Source organism: Thalia democratica, chromosome 5 (genome assembly GCF_965202585.1).
Source record: "Thalia democratica chromosome 5, ktThaDemo2.hap1.1, whole genome shotgun sequence".
Taxonomy (NCBI): domain Eukaryota; kingdom Metazoa; phylum Chordata; class Thaliacea; order Salpida; family Salpidae; genus Thalia; species Thalia democratica.
This window is the reverse complement of record NC_139169.1, coordinates 79,426,119-79,444,603: the sequence shown is the minus strand read 5'-3', so window position 1 is coordinate 79,444,603 and position 18,485 is coordinate 79,426,119. Positions and strand designations below refer to the sequence as shown.

Sequence of the window (18,485 nt, the reverse complement as noted above, 5' to 3'; positions counted from 1 at the left end):
TAAGATGCTTATAAGAAAAAAGGTTTTATGAGTTTCTTTTCTAAATTTGTGCTTAAGGTGCTAAAACTAGCTCAATTTGAAAATTTTAGTTCATATTTACCAAGCTTAATTTATTTCCCGATTAAATATTTGTTTTATTCTTTTTAGCCAGGTTTATAAGTTTTAGTGAAAAATTAAACCTATAAAACAAACTTTTTTGGTCATAAGCTTGTAAAAAGTTTATAAAGTGTTTCAAAATTTTAAACAAAACAGAACTTTTTTTTAATTTACAAATAATACTTAAACCCAATTTTCGATCTTTTTTGTATGTAGATGTTGATAAAATGTTTTTGATTTCAAAAGGTTGTTTAATAAATTCATTCAAGTTTATAAATACAAAATTACGGACAAATATGGTCTTAAAAACTGTTAACAAAAGATAAAATTGAACAATAGCAATTACGTCTTAGTTATACACATATTTTATTGAGTGTTGTCTGGGTTTATAAAAGAAAAAAAAAACAAAGTATGTTTTCACGTATAAAACGCTGAACTTTTATCAATCATTGAAATACAAGTTTAAAACAAAAGAAATTATTTCTTTGTTTTACACAAGAATTTCATCATTGTACGACTGTTTGCGCAGAAACACAAAAAACTAAATAATATTTCTCATCGAAAAACTTTAATTTAGTCTTGAAAACATGAAAAAAAATCGTAAAAAACTTCATCATACTTGAAATTGATAAGTACAAAAGCTTTTGTTTTAAGTTTTTTTATTGTTCACTGTTTTTTGTGTAAGTAAATTTCACATATAACTTCTGAAATATATTATTACAAACAACATCAAAAAAATGTTTAAACTTTTTTTAAATTTACGAAAAGTATATATATAGTTGGTATCTAGCTTATAGTAGGTCAGAAATATAATTTACAGCTTGATATTGTATTAAAGACTTTATTTATAATTCATAAAGTTAAACAATTAATAACTCTATTAATTTAAACAAAGTTTAAAATACAAGATAACATTGTCATATTAATTTTTTTATTTTGGTATGTTTAATATTTGATTGTTTATAAACTTTAAAGCATATTGTGTAAGATTCATGTTCAAAAGTTTAGCTATTTTTGAATTTCAAAATAAATAAACTCTTTGTCAAAATAGAAAAATTATTTTGACAATAAAATACTAAATCGGTATTAATTATACAAACTACTTTATTGGAAAATTAAATTAGGTTCATTCTAACTGACTTAAATTTATTAAATTAGTTTTTATGACTATCAAAATTTACTAATTCTCTTAATTGAATAGAAATGGCTATATTGAAAATGTTAAGTCTTGCTATTTTAATAATAAAATTAAAAATTATGTTGAATTAGATGTAATTTAGATAATAATGCGTTTAGGTAAAAATTTGAAATGGAGTAATTACCGCGTTCAGTATAAAAAGCGAAAGTTTTGAGTATTAATACAAATAGGTGATAAATACAGCGCAGGTAAAAGTAAAGATTGAAAGCTTGAGATTTAAAAAGTTAAGTTGTTGGGAGAATATTATAAAACTATTAGCAGTTAGAAAAGGGCGTAATTAAATTATTTGTAATAAAAAATCGTGTTTGAATAAGTTGAACATAAGTAAGTTCAATAAAACCAAAAGCATTAATAAAAAATTTAAGGCGTATGTGAAAAAACTTAAATATATTGTCCTTTTTTTTTTAAACAAATATATACTTTTAAGAACAGGACACCAATATTTCTTGCGCATAAAAACGCAGTAAAAAAAAGTTTTTATTAAATTTTCAAACTAATTACAGAAAGTTTTTTAATTAAAAATGAACTTTATTACGTATTTTTGGCTCGTGATCCAGCTTTCCACCTCCGTGTCCTATTTCACGATGAGGATGGAGACTAGCTACGTGCACGACTTCCTAGGAAGCAGTAAGTACGTCATGGATATCGTCATGCTGTACAACGTCGTTTTCGTCCTTCAGAAAGCGACCGAGCTGTTCTTGTTAGTTACAAATTGTTTAAATAAGTTACAAGGATAAAAAGTATTTAAAGAAATAATACTTCATAACTATTATTAGAAGTAAGTTTTTGTTGTAAATTTGAAATTTGACCGTAATTTATTGCAACCGCTTTCATTTTTAATTAACACAAAAAAATAGTAATTAAAAAGCGAAAAATAAACATTTATGTCATCAAGTTTCATTACTTCCCGAATTTGATATAACGTAATAATAATTTCAAACAAAATTTAAACAGCAAAGAACACGGTGCGTATCAAGCAGCTGATAGGAGGAGCGTCGTAATGTCACGTGGGATCGGTCAAGCGGAACGCCACGCGCGCAGCACAACTTTGCGCAGCAAGCGCACTCATCCGGAACGACGCAACAGACGTCACTGATTGGAGCACGTCGGCCAGCCAACGAGGGAGAAATCTATGAAAAAAACTTTTTTTTAATTTCATGTTTTATGGCTGTTTCATCAATTTAAATAAAAAATGTAAAAAACGTGTTTTTATTATATTTAATTAAGGCTAAATTAGTTCTAGTGCTTAAAAGTTATGAAAAGTTTATCTAGTGAAAAACAGCACAGATTATTTTCAAGTAGTTGGAGGCGATATAAGCTAAAATACTGTTTTGGTCCTTATAACAGAATAGATTAAAAACAGTTTACTTGTATTTAATTATTTAAATATTTCTTAAACAATATAAAGTATTCCGAAGAAGGAATGCTTTATATTGGTCCTTTTTAGGACCACTAGAATTACTTTAACTTAATTAAAGCAAGTAAACTGAAAATTCTTGTAATTTCCAGTTATTATCATTATTACTATTATTAGCTTAGTTTTAATGAAATTGAAGCATTAGAACAAAACTTTTAAAATTAGCCCGAAAAACTTTAATGTGCAGTAATATTAACCAATGTGACGTAATAAGTTATTGAAAACGCAAACTTGACAAATTCGGTTTAATCAGGTTTGATTAGTTGTAATTTTCAAACTTGGTTTAAATAAAAGTTAACTAATTTTAACTTTGAAAGGAGTTTTGGTTTAAAGATAAACCTATGTAATGTAACAATTTCAAAATGTGTTTAAGATAACTTAAATATTGTAGAAAACACTTTTAATAAAATAAAAACTTGGAAAAACTAAAACTTATTGCAATTTCTTTTGGTTTTGAATTAACTATAAAGCATAATGACAAAAACTATGCCGTAAAAACAACTTTTAGAATATATGCTCGGATGACATTGACAGTAATTTCGCAATATAACTTTTTTAATGGAAAATTTTGGAACATTATTTTACAACAAAATCTTAAACCATAATTTTAAAATGACAAATAAGATGTATTTGTTGCACTAACTGGGAAAAATTTGAAGTAGTGTACAATATTTAAAAGAGATATCTACAGACCTTAGAATATAAAAGGCTTTAATAAGCATGTTGTAATTATAACTTTATAAGTACAGTGCTTCCTCGCTAATCCGGCCAAGTTGGGCAAGATTTTTTTTTAAATACGGCCGGATTTGCCTTTGGCCGGATAAGAACAAAATATCGCTTTCTTTACAAATTATCTACCTTAGTTATATTATGAATGTATATAACAAAACGTACTATAAAATTTCTGTTAATTTAATTTATTTTACTTTATTCACGTTTTAGCAGCTCCAATTAGTCCCAACTCCTCCTTTTCGGCTTTAAACTTTTTGAACTTTTCTAAGCCTCTCAAAATGTCATTTAAAGTTGACTTACCAATGTTAAACTGGCTCATTATAACAGCTTTAAGCACATTATTGTTTGCCATTTCGCAAACTTTTAACTTGTTTTCAATTGTTAGTTGAACGCGTTTTCGTTTCTTTGCTGTCTTATCTATTTTTAACCAGATATGTTGATTGTAGTATATTAAAGTGTAACTTGCTTAGCAAAGACAGAAACATTGCAAATGAATATTAAACAAGTTTGTTACAACTGAGCGGGAAAAGTATGAAAAAAAACTTAAGATTATACAAATGATACTTTATTATGACGTAACAATGTATTGCTTGCATACATATAAAACGTAAATTGAATACTTTTTCGAAGTAAAATGAAATTAAACGCTAAAGTAAATAAGTCGACTTCTCGACTAAAACCGGCCGGATTAGCGAGGAACCAGATTAGCGAGGACCGGATTAGCGAGGAAGCACTGTATTCAAAAACCAGGAGTTTAATTTAAACGAACTAAATATTCTTAAATATTCTGGTTGCTTAAATTTTTGATTTAAAGTAGGAAAAAAATTCGAACAAAAACTTTTACTTGACAAAAGGTTTAAATAAAAAAGAAATCATTTAAATGAAATTGAAGCGCTGAAGATAATTTAATAACTATTTAAACATTTGTAAAAACTAACCTAAACGTTTTCTAAAATCGATGAAGATCTTTCATCGAAAAAATTGATGCTTCCAATTGACAAGTCAAACAATTTGATAAGTTAAATTTGTCCATCTGTGATAACGTATTAAATTGTTATAATAGTATTTTACATTTTATATAATATTTAATAATAAACAATTATAACGTCTAGCTTATTTTGTTATCCTACATTAAAACTGATGTACTTGTGTTTTTTTAATATTTGCAGAAAAAAAAATAAAATCGTTTAAAGCTGTACATATATGCATTATAAAACATATAATAATTCTAAAAAATCTTGATAAAATTATGTGAGTTGTTTAGATTTACTGTGACGTAACAAATTACCGCAAAAGTCCGACATTCAAGTTCAATCAAACCAATTTTGTTTATATAATTTAATACAGTACGCGGTAAGTGTATAACTTGAAGTTTGAAAAATTTAAAAGTTTTAATGAAACTCAGTTTAAAGAAAACAAATATTTCAGGTTTTTGAAATTAAAATAAAACATAAACAATAGTATAAATCAATAAAAACTTAATAACTAGAATTAACCCTAATTATAATGTATTTTGTTTTTATAAATTGTTAACAAAAACTACCATTAAATAATTTATCTACCTGAAATAAAGTGTTAAACAACATATTTAGTACAAGATAAGAAGTAAACTAATGAACTAAATATTAAATAAAGTGTTAAAGAATGTGCTAAACAAAAAACGTAGTAAGATTTTAAAAGAGTGTTAAATAAAGTGTCACAAAAAATTATAACAGTTTTTTTGTAATAATAATACATCACATAAATTTAACCAGGATTTACAAAACTGTTTAAATTGTAAATTTTAATATTTAAATAGTTTATTGAAATTATACGAAATCTTGAGACAGATTTGTGATTATCAATATGTTAAAACCACACAAACAATAAAATTTCTTTGTTTTAAATACACAAAAGAATTTAAAGAAAATTATATTGTACATGAGATATAACTAGATAATACAAAAGCTTTTGTTTTTTTTTTGTTCACTGTTTTTCAGTAGCAACGTTTCACATACAATTTTGATTTAAAGCAGAATAGAATTGTATTAGACAGATACGCATGTTTATTTATTTTTAGGTATAATTAACAATATTTACTTCAGTTTTTTAAGAAATAATCGTTACTAATAAATTTAAACAAAAATGTTATGTATAATTAGAGAAGTTATTAAAATGTATAAAATTATAAACTATAATTAATACTGGTTATATGTTAGGCAAACTCAATAAAGTTGCTAATTATAACGTTTTTGAAAATTGGCTAACAAGTTAAATAGTTAAAAATTTGCTAATAAGTTATAAAATGTTCTAAAGATATTAGAACTAATTATGATAGTTAAACTTAAAGGGTTTAAATTGAATATTTACTGAACTTAGTATAAAAATTATAGATTTCGAAGCAGAACAGATGTTTTAAAAGTTAGGAGATTTTTTCAGTGAATTAAATCTCATAGATAAACTATATTTGAATTTAATCAGAATTAAAAAGTATTTGCAGTTCAGAAAGGTTATAAAAATAAATTTTAGATACTTTATTTAAAAAATTCGAATTAAGCCATGCTTAATGTGTTATAGTAGAGTTATAAAACTAGAAAGTAATAAATCATAAACATTACAACAAATTTAAGTTTAACTCAAATTTTAAAACAATAAAATATCTCATTTTAAAAACACTATACAAATTTTCTCACAAGTTAGTAATTTAAAGTTTAAAACAAAAATGTACGAACAAATCTTTAGTCATATGTAAAAGCTTAAGTTAAAACAATTATAAAATCAATAAAAAATGTTTGAATATTTTAGAAATCGTTTCATTACTGTAGTTTTAAAAACTTAAGATAAGTAATTGTTTATTTTGTGCTTTAAAATTTTATCCAAAAACATCAAAACATATATAGCTAGCTCATTTTATGCTTTAAAACTTTTTAAAACAAATTTATGTATTATATGTTTCAATTTAGACAGCTTATATTTTTTAATTTTAAACTACAATCTTAAAAATAAATATATTTTTAAAATAATGTACAAAAATAATTAGTTAAGCAGCTAAAATAGTTTTAAACATGGTCTTATTTAAAACCAATCAACTTTAGCAGTTCGATTGGGGTAAACACATTTTTAATTTTAGCATTAAACTTGGTTTCAACAGACTTTTAAGTTAATTAGTAAAATGAAAGTCAAACTAAAACTAATCCATCTAATCAAACAAAAAGCTTTATAATAAAACAAATAAAATAACGAGTATTTTCATATATTACAGATTTATACAATAAACCACTACTCACCAATTCACAATGTCGTTCCTCAAGATGGTAGTCATGACAATCTACTTGTGGTACCGTCTATTCAACCCACAACAGTCTACGCAACTGTTAGGCTGTTGCGGGTTCGTCCTTGACGCCATGATGGGGTTCCAGATGTGCGAAACTCTCAAATCTTGGTTGTTTCCGAGAGACGGAAGGTGAGTAATTTGTTGTGAGTGTTTCATCAAAACTGAAACAAAAGTAAAACTTTTTCATACTTCCAAGTATTTTTTTTTTTTATTAATAAACTATCAAGCACTTTAAAAGAGGCTGATTCAAATTAAATGTATTTGTATCTGTGAAATAGTTCATTATGAGGTGTGTATAAAACTGTACTAAAAAGTTAAACACTTCATAACTACAACAATCCTACTTCTAAATTTTATTTGTTATGTATCCAATTCTATCTACTTTCAATTGTTATTTGTGAACATAAGTGAACAACAAGTAAAGATTTAAAAACTTTATTTTAAACTATTTGTGTTGCTAATATAAAAAGTAAAAATTATCAACTAATGCAACCTTATTTGAAAAACAACTTAAAACAATTATTTAAGTCTTCAATACATATATCAATTTAAATTTTTATTAGCATTGTAATTGACATTACATATAATAAGAAATTATAATTACTGCTTTGAAAGTACTAAAAGAAAGTGGTCTGTTTATTCAAAATAAATGTAAACACATACACTTGTAATAAAATTAATTACAACTAATACAATTTGTTAAAACATAAAATTTCAACTACTATATTTAATTATTATCAATTAAACGAGTTTTTTAACAGCAGCAATGAAAATGAATCAAGCAACGAGAATGGAAACCCCGAGCAGAACTGAAACACGAAAAAATTTATTAATTACTTTTTTTTTGTGTTAAACGCAATAAAATAATTTTCTTACCAAAAAAATATCATCGTCTGTTTGTATTTTTGTAACATAAAAACTTAAAAGTAGTTTCACATATATTTTAAGAAAGTTATTTAAGTTAAGATTATTAAGTTAGTTTTAAAAAACTTTAAATAATTAATTATAAACTGAAATAATTGTTATAAGTTTTTTTTTTGATGAAACTAAATCAAATAAAGTGACAATAAGAAATTTAAATAATTAATTATAAACTTAAATATTTGTTAAAAGAGATTTTTTTTGATGAAATTAACTTAAGTCAAAGCGTTGGTCAAATTAAATTAAGAACAAATTTATAGTTTTATGGATATTTTTACGAATTTTAATACAAATTCCACCGAGCAAGCGGTAAAAAATTGAATATAAACTTTAATAAAATAGTATTGAATAAACTTTAATAAAATAGTATTGTTATTTTATGGACTAGGGTATTACTCTTAATACAATTGCTGAATATAAACTAATTATAACTTCTAGAAAAATATTGTTTACAAAAAAAAATTGCACTACTCGCATCGTGACGTAACTTAGGCTGGCTTTTGCGAAATCCGAAAACAAACTTGTTAGTTCGCGCAAAAAGCATTAAAAATTAAACAATATGAATGTAAAGTGATCAAGTTTGATTTTAAAACCTAACAAGTTCGTTCGGACTTTGTACATAAGCGTTGAAATAAAAATTATGAAAAACATGTATGATACCATGTACATATTGTGGATTGCTGACATTGTTACAATTTGCAGTTTTTTTTTTTAAATTTCCTGTATATGTAAAAATTAATTATATAGGTATATTATAAAAGTAAAGTAAACATAGATCTTTTTTAACTTGTTTGCAAAGTTTAAAACATCATATAAAAATTAATTTTGTTATGGAATGCATGTTTCTCACTCTTAAGTTGCCGAGAGTGAGCAAAAAATATTTGTAATCGTAAAATAAATAAAAAACATTTAATTGTTTTTGGAAACTTTGTATTAACGTTGAAAAACAAAACGTCTTGAATACATTTAGTTCATTTACAAATGTGTTAGTTATATTCTAATTTATACAGCAAACGATAAATATAAAACTGTAATTCGCAAAAACTGAAATATTTTCTAATATTTTCTTAAATTCAACCCTTGATTAAGAAGTACAAAGCATTTATTATGAAGAAAATACTAATATCTATATATTCTGATTTTTGATCTTAAACTTTTCTACTTGACCATAGTTGATGATGTTGCCATGATTAAATATTATATTTATTATCAATATTCTCTCAGTGCCACGTTTTAACATTTATTTTAGTTCGCGAAATGCCTTATTTTTAGTCCTTATCCAGTAAGTCTGTACAAAAAAAATAAATTTTAATTTTAGTCAAAATAAAAGTTGGAATAATACAACAACAAGTTATATAAATTTACCTTTAATTATAAACCGTAGTTTTCAAAAATTGATTTACAAATGTGATTCCGAAAACTGAGTTGAACTATGTAGCTATTTTAAATATACTTTTAAATATAAAAATTATTTGATGATGATAACTTTCTTTAACTATTTGGTATATTTTTGTGTCAAACTAAAATTTTACTACTTAAGGCAATAGGGAGGGTAAGCCATGTTTTTTACAGGTTGATCTTATTTTCTAGAGTATTTGTTAAGCTTTAAATTGTTTTTTACCGTTTTAAAAGAAAATAGATTTTTAGAGATTTTAAAAATTTCTGAAAAAATTAACCATGAAAAATTTGTGGTCCATACGTTTGTATTGGAAACTTTTTACAATAAATAAAACATCTCAAAAGTTAAATGATATTTTAGAGTTCTATAAAAACTGGCTTGTAGTTTTTACTTCAAGCTTTCATATGAAAGCCAAAGTTAATTTTTGTAAAAAAAAGTGTTGGACTCCCCCATGGCCTTAAAATTTAAAGTTGTTTAAAATTCCAGGTTTTTTTCTCAGTTTCTCAAATTCCAGGTTTTTCCAGGATTTCAGGTTTTTTGGCAACTCTGAGTACTATTTTATATATTGTAAATAATAACGATAAATCAGCTTGAGTGCAATAATTTTTTTTTAATCAATAAACTTTACGAGTCATGACAAAACTTTTAAATTTTTTATAAATGTTTTATTAGACGGCTGAAAAGTAAAACTTGAGAAAAAGTTGCGATTCTAAGTGCGATAAACTTTTAATGATTTCAGAAATAATTTCAGACTTTTTAAACGTTTTTCTTTTTTTCTTTCGAACATTTTAAAAGTTATACGTGTACAAGAAGTAACGGAAAAACACTGAACGAAAAAATCAAAACAAAAATAATTTATTTCAATCAAACTCTATCTCACGTAAATGTATTGCGGTTTTTCATAAATTCTTTTGTTTAAATAAAACAAAAGTTTTTATTTCTGTCTGCGGTTTTACGCACTTATAATAACAACTTTTTCTCAAGTTTTGCTATTCACCTGTCTAATGAAATATTTATAAAAAATTGATAAAAATTCTGTGACAATTGGTAAAACTTATCAATTTTTCTAAAAATATGTCTGTGGTTTTATCGCACTTAGAATCACAAATTTTTCTCAATTTTTGTATCAATTATAAGTGCGTAAAACCGCAGACAAAAATAAAAACTTTTGTTTTATTTAAACAAAAGAATTTATGAAAAACCGCAATACATTTTACGTGAGATAGAATTTAATTGAAATAAATTCTTTTTGTTTTGATTTTTTCGTTCAGTGTTTTTCCGTTACTTCTTGTACACGTATAACTTTTAAAATGTTCGAAAGAAAAAAAGAAAAACGTTTAAAAAGTCTGAAATTATTTCTGAAATCATTAAAAGTTTTGAGTCAGCAAGCTTGCTTGATTAAATTTTTAAAGAAGCTTATGTACTTTAATTCTAAGTAGATTATGTATTGATTGAAAACTTTAGAAACTTTAAAACCGATTTAATAGCATTTTTAATTATTTCAAACATAAAAACTTTAGAAAAAAAATGCAAATATTATTACCTTTAATCAGATAAAATATGATTATTCAAAATAAAACAGTGTATAAGTATTTTGTGTAAATGAAAACAATGCAACAAATTCAGCTTCAAACTGTTTTAAAGTTTGGTTTTAAAAACTAAGTTTTAATCAACAGATAACAGAAGTCAAAAGAAATATTTCAAAATTAATGAAAGCATTTGCGCAAATCGTTGTTTTAAGTTACTTGAGTTCAATAAATTCAATAACTTGAGTTTTAAGTTGTATTTTAACTTTAAAAAAACATAATCAGAAAAAGGTTAAGTAAATTAAATAATGTTGAATTATTTGAAAGTTAATCTTTTTTGCTAATTGCGTTGTTTTAAGTTATAATAATTTGTTGAACTTTTTATAAAACAAACATTTTTAAACACTATCTATAAACTTTGTGTTGCTAACAAATGAACAACTAAATACTATCTACTATATATTTTGTGTCAATAACTTAATAAAATTTCTTATATCTTAATTTTGCTTTAGACAAAGAAAATATGCAACAATTGCTTATATATAGTTAGTATACAAGCAGTTTTAAATTTCAAACATATATTTAGTTATTTTTTGCTTTTATAAGTCAGGCAAAGTTATAAACATAGAATTTTTTTTTTAATGTTGCAATACACTTTATAAACAAATTTTCTAATTTTATCTTTATTGAAAATTCATTAGAAATAAACTATTTTACTTACATCTCAATAAAACTTCTAAATTAACCCATAAAGTTTAAAAACCAAGTTCATGGAAAAAGCAAACAACTGAATCAATTTATAAATTAAAAAGTTCAACAAAATTAATGATCAGACATCTTGAGTTTAACTAATTTCAAACCGTAAAAAAGTAAAAAAGGTATCGCACTGCGTTTTTAAAAGCCATATTCACGTTGCTTAAAAATAACAATATTTTACAGATTAAAAACTAACCGAAAAAATGAGACCGATCCATCTAACGCTGATGTACCTCGCCATCCCAATCTGGCTTGGGACATTCTACTTTTTCAGGAGTGAGTTGATGGAAGAACTGGGCAGGGGAATTCTCGTCCTCGTGTTTGGATTCTTCTATTTGAGTGTGCACCTACTCAGTGTTCAGGCTGAAGAATTGCAAGCGTGAGTATTTTGCAATAACTTTACATGAGACAATTTAGATTATTTTAAGTTCATGCTTATTTGACGTTTATTTATCAGTAATAAAAGTTGTTTTTTTATTGTTAGATATGTATTAGACCGTAAAATTTCTTTATTTGACGAAATTAGCTTTAAAAATCTTGAACGCAGCTTGCTGGCGAGAAGCTTGCGGTTATTTTTATTTTATAACTAATACTAAATTTTATTTTATTTCAGAAGGTTTGGCTCGGGTGCTAACGACAACGCCGACAACCTCAGCGACTAGAAGGAGAATTAATACGAATTTTACATGAATTATTTTGTTGTTAATGTTACTGTAAAATAAAACATTTCATGTATCTAAAATTGTTTCCTTTTGTTTAAAATTAAAAAATATTGAAAAAAAAATCTAAGTTTTAATAATATTTAAACAGCGTCAAATAAATTTCAAGATAAATACACGCGATATGTGACGTCACAAAAAGCAATATCTAATCAACTAAAAAATATTTTAAAACAGTTGGCTTGTTAACAGAAAACAAATAAATTTTGTTATATTCTTATATGGGCAGCTTAAGTGATTTAAATTATTTATTTTGACCAGTAACAACGTGTATTTTCATACACATTTTCTAAAAATTCTCTTTTTCCTTATAAGGCAACATGTGTAGCAAATTTTACGTACACATGTTGATATTAATGGAGGAAGAAAATACTAATCATTTGTTATAGAATTGATAGTTGTGTATTATTTGCAAACTTTAATACGAATATATTTTTAAAAAATTACTAAATGTTTTTAAAAAGTAAGCAACAACAAACATCAAAAAGTTATAAAATCTAAACGTTTAAACATACATTATGATGTCACAAAACTAAAGCTTAGATATTAAACTAGCTAAGTTGTACAACTTTGTTTTAAAGCGAACTTTTGCTTTTGGAAAGTTTTTTTAATACAAATTTTTGAATTGTAAATGAAAGTTTGAATCATTTTGTAAATTTAAAAGTGATGAGAAATCTAGAAAAAAAGCTTATATTACTTTTAATAAGTTATAACAAATGGAAATTTAGAAATGAAATGACTCATTTAATAACCGTATAAAAATAAAGCTTTACAATTATTCAAAAAAATGTTGATTTAATGATACTGAGTTATAAATTTATTAAAGTTTCATTAGAAGCAACTTATAGTGTTCAAATTTATATACTTTTTAGCTTAGTGATTTTCAAAAGCTGAGCACCTAAAAACATTGAAATTAAATTCTGTGCACACAAAAGTGTTTTTACCAGTTACTATGAGTGTTGGGTATCATAAAGGGTGCATTGTTTTTTAAGTTGTTAATTTTCACTTTATCAATGCATATCGATAAAAAGTGCAAAACTGTTTAAAAATGGAACAAAAAATATGTATATAAATATAAAAAAATTGTTTTCAAAGTTAATACTTCTTTTTGTAGTTCAATATAAGTATTGGTTGAGGTAATAATAATTAAGAAAGAATAAATTTAAAAGTTAATGTTATAACAAGTTTTTAAAGCATTAAATATACAGATTAAAATAAAAGTTTGAACCAGTAAGGTTAAAACTGTCTAAATTAACCTTGTTTTAGCAGCATTGTTATTTGAAAAGCCAACTTGAGAGCAGAGCAGATTGAAGGTGCACAACTTTTAAGATGAGTTTCTAATTAATAAGATATCATTAGTTATTTGTATTTCATTATGATAACAATAAAAGTATCTTGTTTCTACAGGCATACATAAAACAATTTAATATTTCTTACTTAAAACTTTAGTTAGCTTTTTCAAATTAAAATTAATTTGTTTACTCATTTTAATACAAAACTTTTTAAAGGACTAAAGGTAAAATAAAGTTAAATGCAAAATAAACTTAACAACAATATAATTAAAAATATAAAAATAAAAATATTAATTTTATTAAAATAAAAGGTACTAATGTGATCTAGTAAAATGAATTAAAAAGAAAAAAAATTAAAGACAAGACTTTTATGTTTTATTTTCTAAAAGATTTTGATAACAAGAGTAGATAAAAATGTTTAAAAGTATTAATCTTAAAATTGTTGGTATTACCTTAGATTAGCAAGCTTTTATAAAGAGTTATAGAACATTTATTGTAATCAAACTTATACTAACTAAAACACATATATTTACAAAATTTGTTTACCAGTGTAATAAAAGTTTGTTTAGATTAAACTAACTTTGTTTTTTTTTTAATCACAAAGAAAACTATTTATTTTTCAGCTTTTTTTAGTTTTATTTTAACTTTTAGGCATTGAATTTTTGAAAAATTATTTTATTTGACTATATTTTACAAGCAATCAAACATTTTTAAGTAAGTGTCAATAAAAGTTTTAAACAAATTAAAGTTTTGTTTTGGTTTTGGTAAATAAATGAACTTAAGTGATGTTCATTTAAATAAATAGACTTTAAAAATCAATAAAAACTATTAAGTTATCTACAATTTAAAAGAAATATATCTAGATTTGATTTAAATACCTTGAGCTAAAGAAAGGTTTTAATCAGACCTAATTTAAACTTTAAGTAAAACATGTAAATAGTGAAGAAAATTTGTCAATAAGGTACTTCTCACTTTTATGTTTAAAATTGTTTTGGAAACATAAACAAAATCTGGAAAACAAAAAAGCCATTATGTCCAACTTATATCAAAGGCCCAAAAGTAAATGATCAAAACTTAATTTCTGAGAATAATATTTGAGCTTAAAAATGTATTAAATAAAAAATTGTTCAAAAAAAACAAAAGCTATTGTTTGTTGAGTTAGACAACTAAATTGATTTTTATATTTTAAATTTATGCTTTTTAATTGTGATAATTAAAGAAGTATTAACAATCAATTTTAAATAAAAACTTTAAATAGGAAAACAGATACACAATAATTACTTTAGATGCTAAAAATAAAACTTTTACATACGTTTAAAAAGACTTAAAGACAACATTATACATATAATTTTCAATGAGAGAGTAAAAAGTTTGTTTAAGTCAGCAATATCACACTATTATGTTAAGATTAAAAAAAAAAATATTATTAGCTCTTTCATAACTTTTTACTGTAATATTTAAAACAACTTTATATATAATTTTCTTCTGAAAAACTTTATTCCTATAAACAAGAACTTTTTCTGATAAAAGCTATAAAAAAGCATTTAGCTATGTACAAGTTTAAAGATTTGGTTTTATCAACTCTTAAAGTTTCAAATTACTTTGTTGTCCATAAAATCTTTGATTAATAAATTTTTTAAAAAGCAATAATAATAGCCCTTATCAATTACCACTTTAGTAGACTACTAGATTAAGTCTTATATATACTGCTAGTTTTACAGAAATTTAAAGCAGTATGACTTATAAAAACTAGTAAAATGGTTATTTTGTTTTACAACTTATCAAAACTTTATTTCAGTAAAATATGTTGAAGCAAGAAACATTTAATATGGCTAAATAACATATAAGCCTTAAATAGCGTTTCACCTTTTTAAAAAAAGTCTTGTTTAAAAACTACTAACCAAAATAAGAAACAAATTTTAATATATCACATCCTTAATCTTTAAAATTTTATAACTATCTATGGTAGTTAAAAGTAAAAGAAAGTAATTTAGTGTTTAAGCTTGGCAACTAAATAAGGTTTTTTAACACTTAATGATTGTAATAATCATACACAAGAATTTATAACTACAAATCAGCTTTTATTCACCTCAGTATAGCTTCTAATAAATTAAATATTAAACTAATTTTAATCTATTGATTACTTTATGTACTTATTACAGCTCTAAAAATAGCTTCAAGGTCTTAATAAGTTTAAAAATTAATAAGTAATGTTTAACTCCCTTTTAAAACCTTGTTTGAGTTATATATTTATAAAAAACAAGAATTTTTTGGATCTAGTTCATTACTTCAGTATCAGTATAAAAATTTTACTTCTTTTCTTCAAGAACTATTAAAACTAATAAAAACTAGTTAACTGGTAAAACTTCCAAATAAAAGACTTAATAATAAAAATATTAGGACTTAAATTGAAAAAAATCTGAGCATTATCTCATATACTGCCTAGTAAAAATTAGATGAACAAGTTTAACGTAACTAGGCATAGTTGTCACTACTTATTTTTATTACCTTTACAGCAGTCTTCCACAGATCAAAGTCATCAGCATTCAAATTTGGTCTAAGCTAAAATACTACTTATACAAGCTTTCTGAAAATATTAGAGTTTGAGAAAACTTAGATAATGATGGTATTAATAGAAATATTGATAGTTTTACTGCTAGATAAAAGATATTTCATAAAGATATGCATATTTTAGGTAAAGAATGTAACAAAACATAAATTGGGTTAGGGTAGCTTAAGAAATTATAACATTAAACCAACTCAATTTACTATCCTATTAATAATGATGTACAAATATAAGTTTGTCAATATATAGTCAAAATAAACTAAATTAAACAAGTATATATCATTAAAATAGTGCCCAAACTCAAGGTAGTAGTAGTCAAGATAAAACTAGTAACCTCTGTTTAACTTAAATTAACAAAAATTAGAACTATAATTTAAAGGGCTTTTAGACAAGACACTACATTAGGATAGAAGCTAACTTACTATATATCTAATATTTTTATGATCTTTACACACTTACAAAGCAAAAACTCAATTGTAGCCTTAAAAACCTGTAACAGGGTTGCCACTCTTTGGGTCAAAAAATCTTCCTGAGTGAATAAAAACTTCCTTGAGTAACCTTAAACTTCCCGAGTTTGTTTCAAATCCTTAAAAATTTATTAATTATTAAAAAATTACAATGTTAATTCTAAAAATATTGAAGAACTAGCCGCAAGGCTTTAAAATTTATAAAAAAGCACAAAAAAATAAATAAAGTTAAGTGTTTAGTACAAAATTTTGAAACTGAATTAACTAAATCTCATTCTAGATCTAGAAAATAACTTTTCTTGAGACTTTCTAAAAAATCTTAGAATTTCCCTGCAATTTTTATAAAAATCAAAACTGCCCTGAGTTTCCTGAGTATAAAAAAATAATAAAATTCCCTGAGATTTTTTTAATTTGAAAATTCCCTGAGTTTCCCCAAGTTTCCTGAGTACGTGCAACCCTGTTTATATATTATAAAAGAATATAGGTGTTATAGTTTACTAGAAGAACTAAACTAGCTGTTAGGTTCTTAAGAAGTAAGTTTTTACAAACTTACATTAAAACAATAAAAAACAACTAGAGCTTGGAAAGCCTGTAATTGTCTGTCCAGGGTTGCCACTTGTTTTTTTCAAAAATTTTTCCAGGTTTTCTAAATTTCTTCCAGGTTTTTAAACGTACATATTTTGGGGTCTATTTATAGTTTAGAGAGAGTTATGTTAACGGTAAAATACTGTGTTAAGTAGTATAAAACCATTGTAAAGATACTGTAACGCTACTTAAAATATGTTTTTATATTAAAAAAAAAATTGATGATGACAAAAATTTTTAATTTATATGATAGATTTTTTGAGTCAAATTAAAATTTTACAACTGAACATGTGAAAATTGTAAAAATTTCACGTTTTTTTGGTGCTTATTGTTTGAAATTCCAGATTTTTTTCAAATTTCTCAATTTTAAGGTTTTTTTTGCCTAAATTGTCAAACTCCAGGTTTTTCCAGGTAAAGTGGCAACCCTGACTGTCTTGGTCTATGAAAAAAATCCTTCTATATAAGCTCCTATTGTAAAACTGCTATTTTTTGCACTTATATTTGACAGTTTGTATCATAGAGTGTATACTTTTGAGTATTAACATTTTACAAAAGTTAAGCAACAACTTGCATGTACTTTCTATTCCATTGAAATCTTAAAAAGCTGGACTGCCAAGTAGGCCTAAGTCACGCTTGAATAACTTGTACAACTATTATGGTACATATTAAAAGTAAAAGCTTTAAGTAACATAATTATTCAAAGTCAAATCGTCTTTCAAAACAAATTTAAGTATTAAACTTTTTTGAGTTTTTAATACTAACTATTAAGACAATAAAACGGTTCTGAATTATTTACCGTAGTCAAGTGCGTAGGTTGTATTATATAAATTGAATTAAACCTTTAATACACAAAATTTAAGTTAAAAAAGAAGTATTTTTATTTCGTAAACTATTCTTATAGTCAGAAAACTTATAATAAATTTTTGTTCACAGTCTATTTTTTACAGTTTTGGCTACTAACGATGCTAAAAAATATTTTTTAGTTTTACTTCTGCGCGATTATGAAACAACTTTTTATAACAACCTTAGGTTTTATTATATCTAAACCTTTTTATTCATAACTTAGCGTTTGCAATAAGTTTATTTTTCACATTAAAAAAAAGATAACGTAACTAATATCTAGCAAAGTTGCTACTTTATTTATTTTATGTTTATTTTCATCGTTTGCAGGTTCTTTTTGAGTTACTTGTATTGTGTTATCGTGAATTTTCCCAAAAAACTTCTAACTGTTTTTTTGATAGTATGAAACTGTTGTTAGACAAAATTTGATAAAAACTAACCTTTATTATCACAATTAGTAAAAAATACCTACCCAGACTTCCTTGTTGCTATAAGTTTCGGCTTTTTATAGTAAAGTTAGTGTTTGATTTATAGTAAAATTTTGAATTTGTTAATCATTTAGGCTAATCTTAGCAATTGTCCGGGTCAGCATAGTTTTCATATCGGCTTTTTGCGCATCGCCAAACAACTCTTCAAGCATGAAATTTTAAGTTAAAAC

General features: G+C 24.4%; 1 long non-coding RNA gene across 1 annotated transcript; it reads right to left on the bottom strand.

Moving 5' to 3' along the window:
- Positions 1–1,729: 1,729 nt before the first annotated feature.
- On the bottom strand, positions 1,730–15,957 carry LOC145836950 (uncharacterized). Its single transcript, XR_014369891.1, has 6 exons — positions 15,878–15,957; positions 13,334–13,414; positions 11,555–11,721; positions 6,710–6,917; positions 4,382–4,476; positions 1,730–2,424 (listed from the first exon to the last, which is right to left on the bottom strand). It is a non-coding gene; the product is annotated as an uncharacterized LOC145836950 (long non-coding RNA).
- Between the last annotated feature and the right edge of the window lie 2,528 nt (positions 15,958–18,485).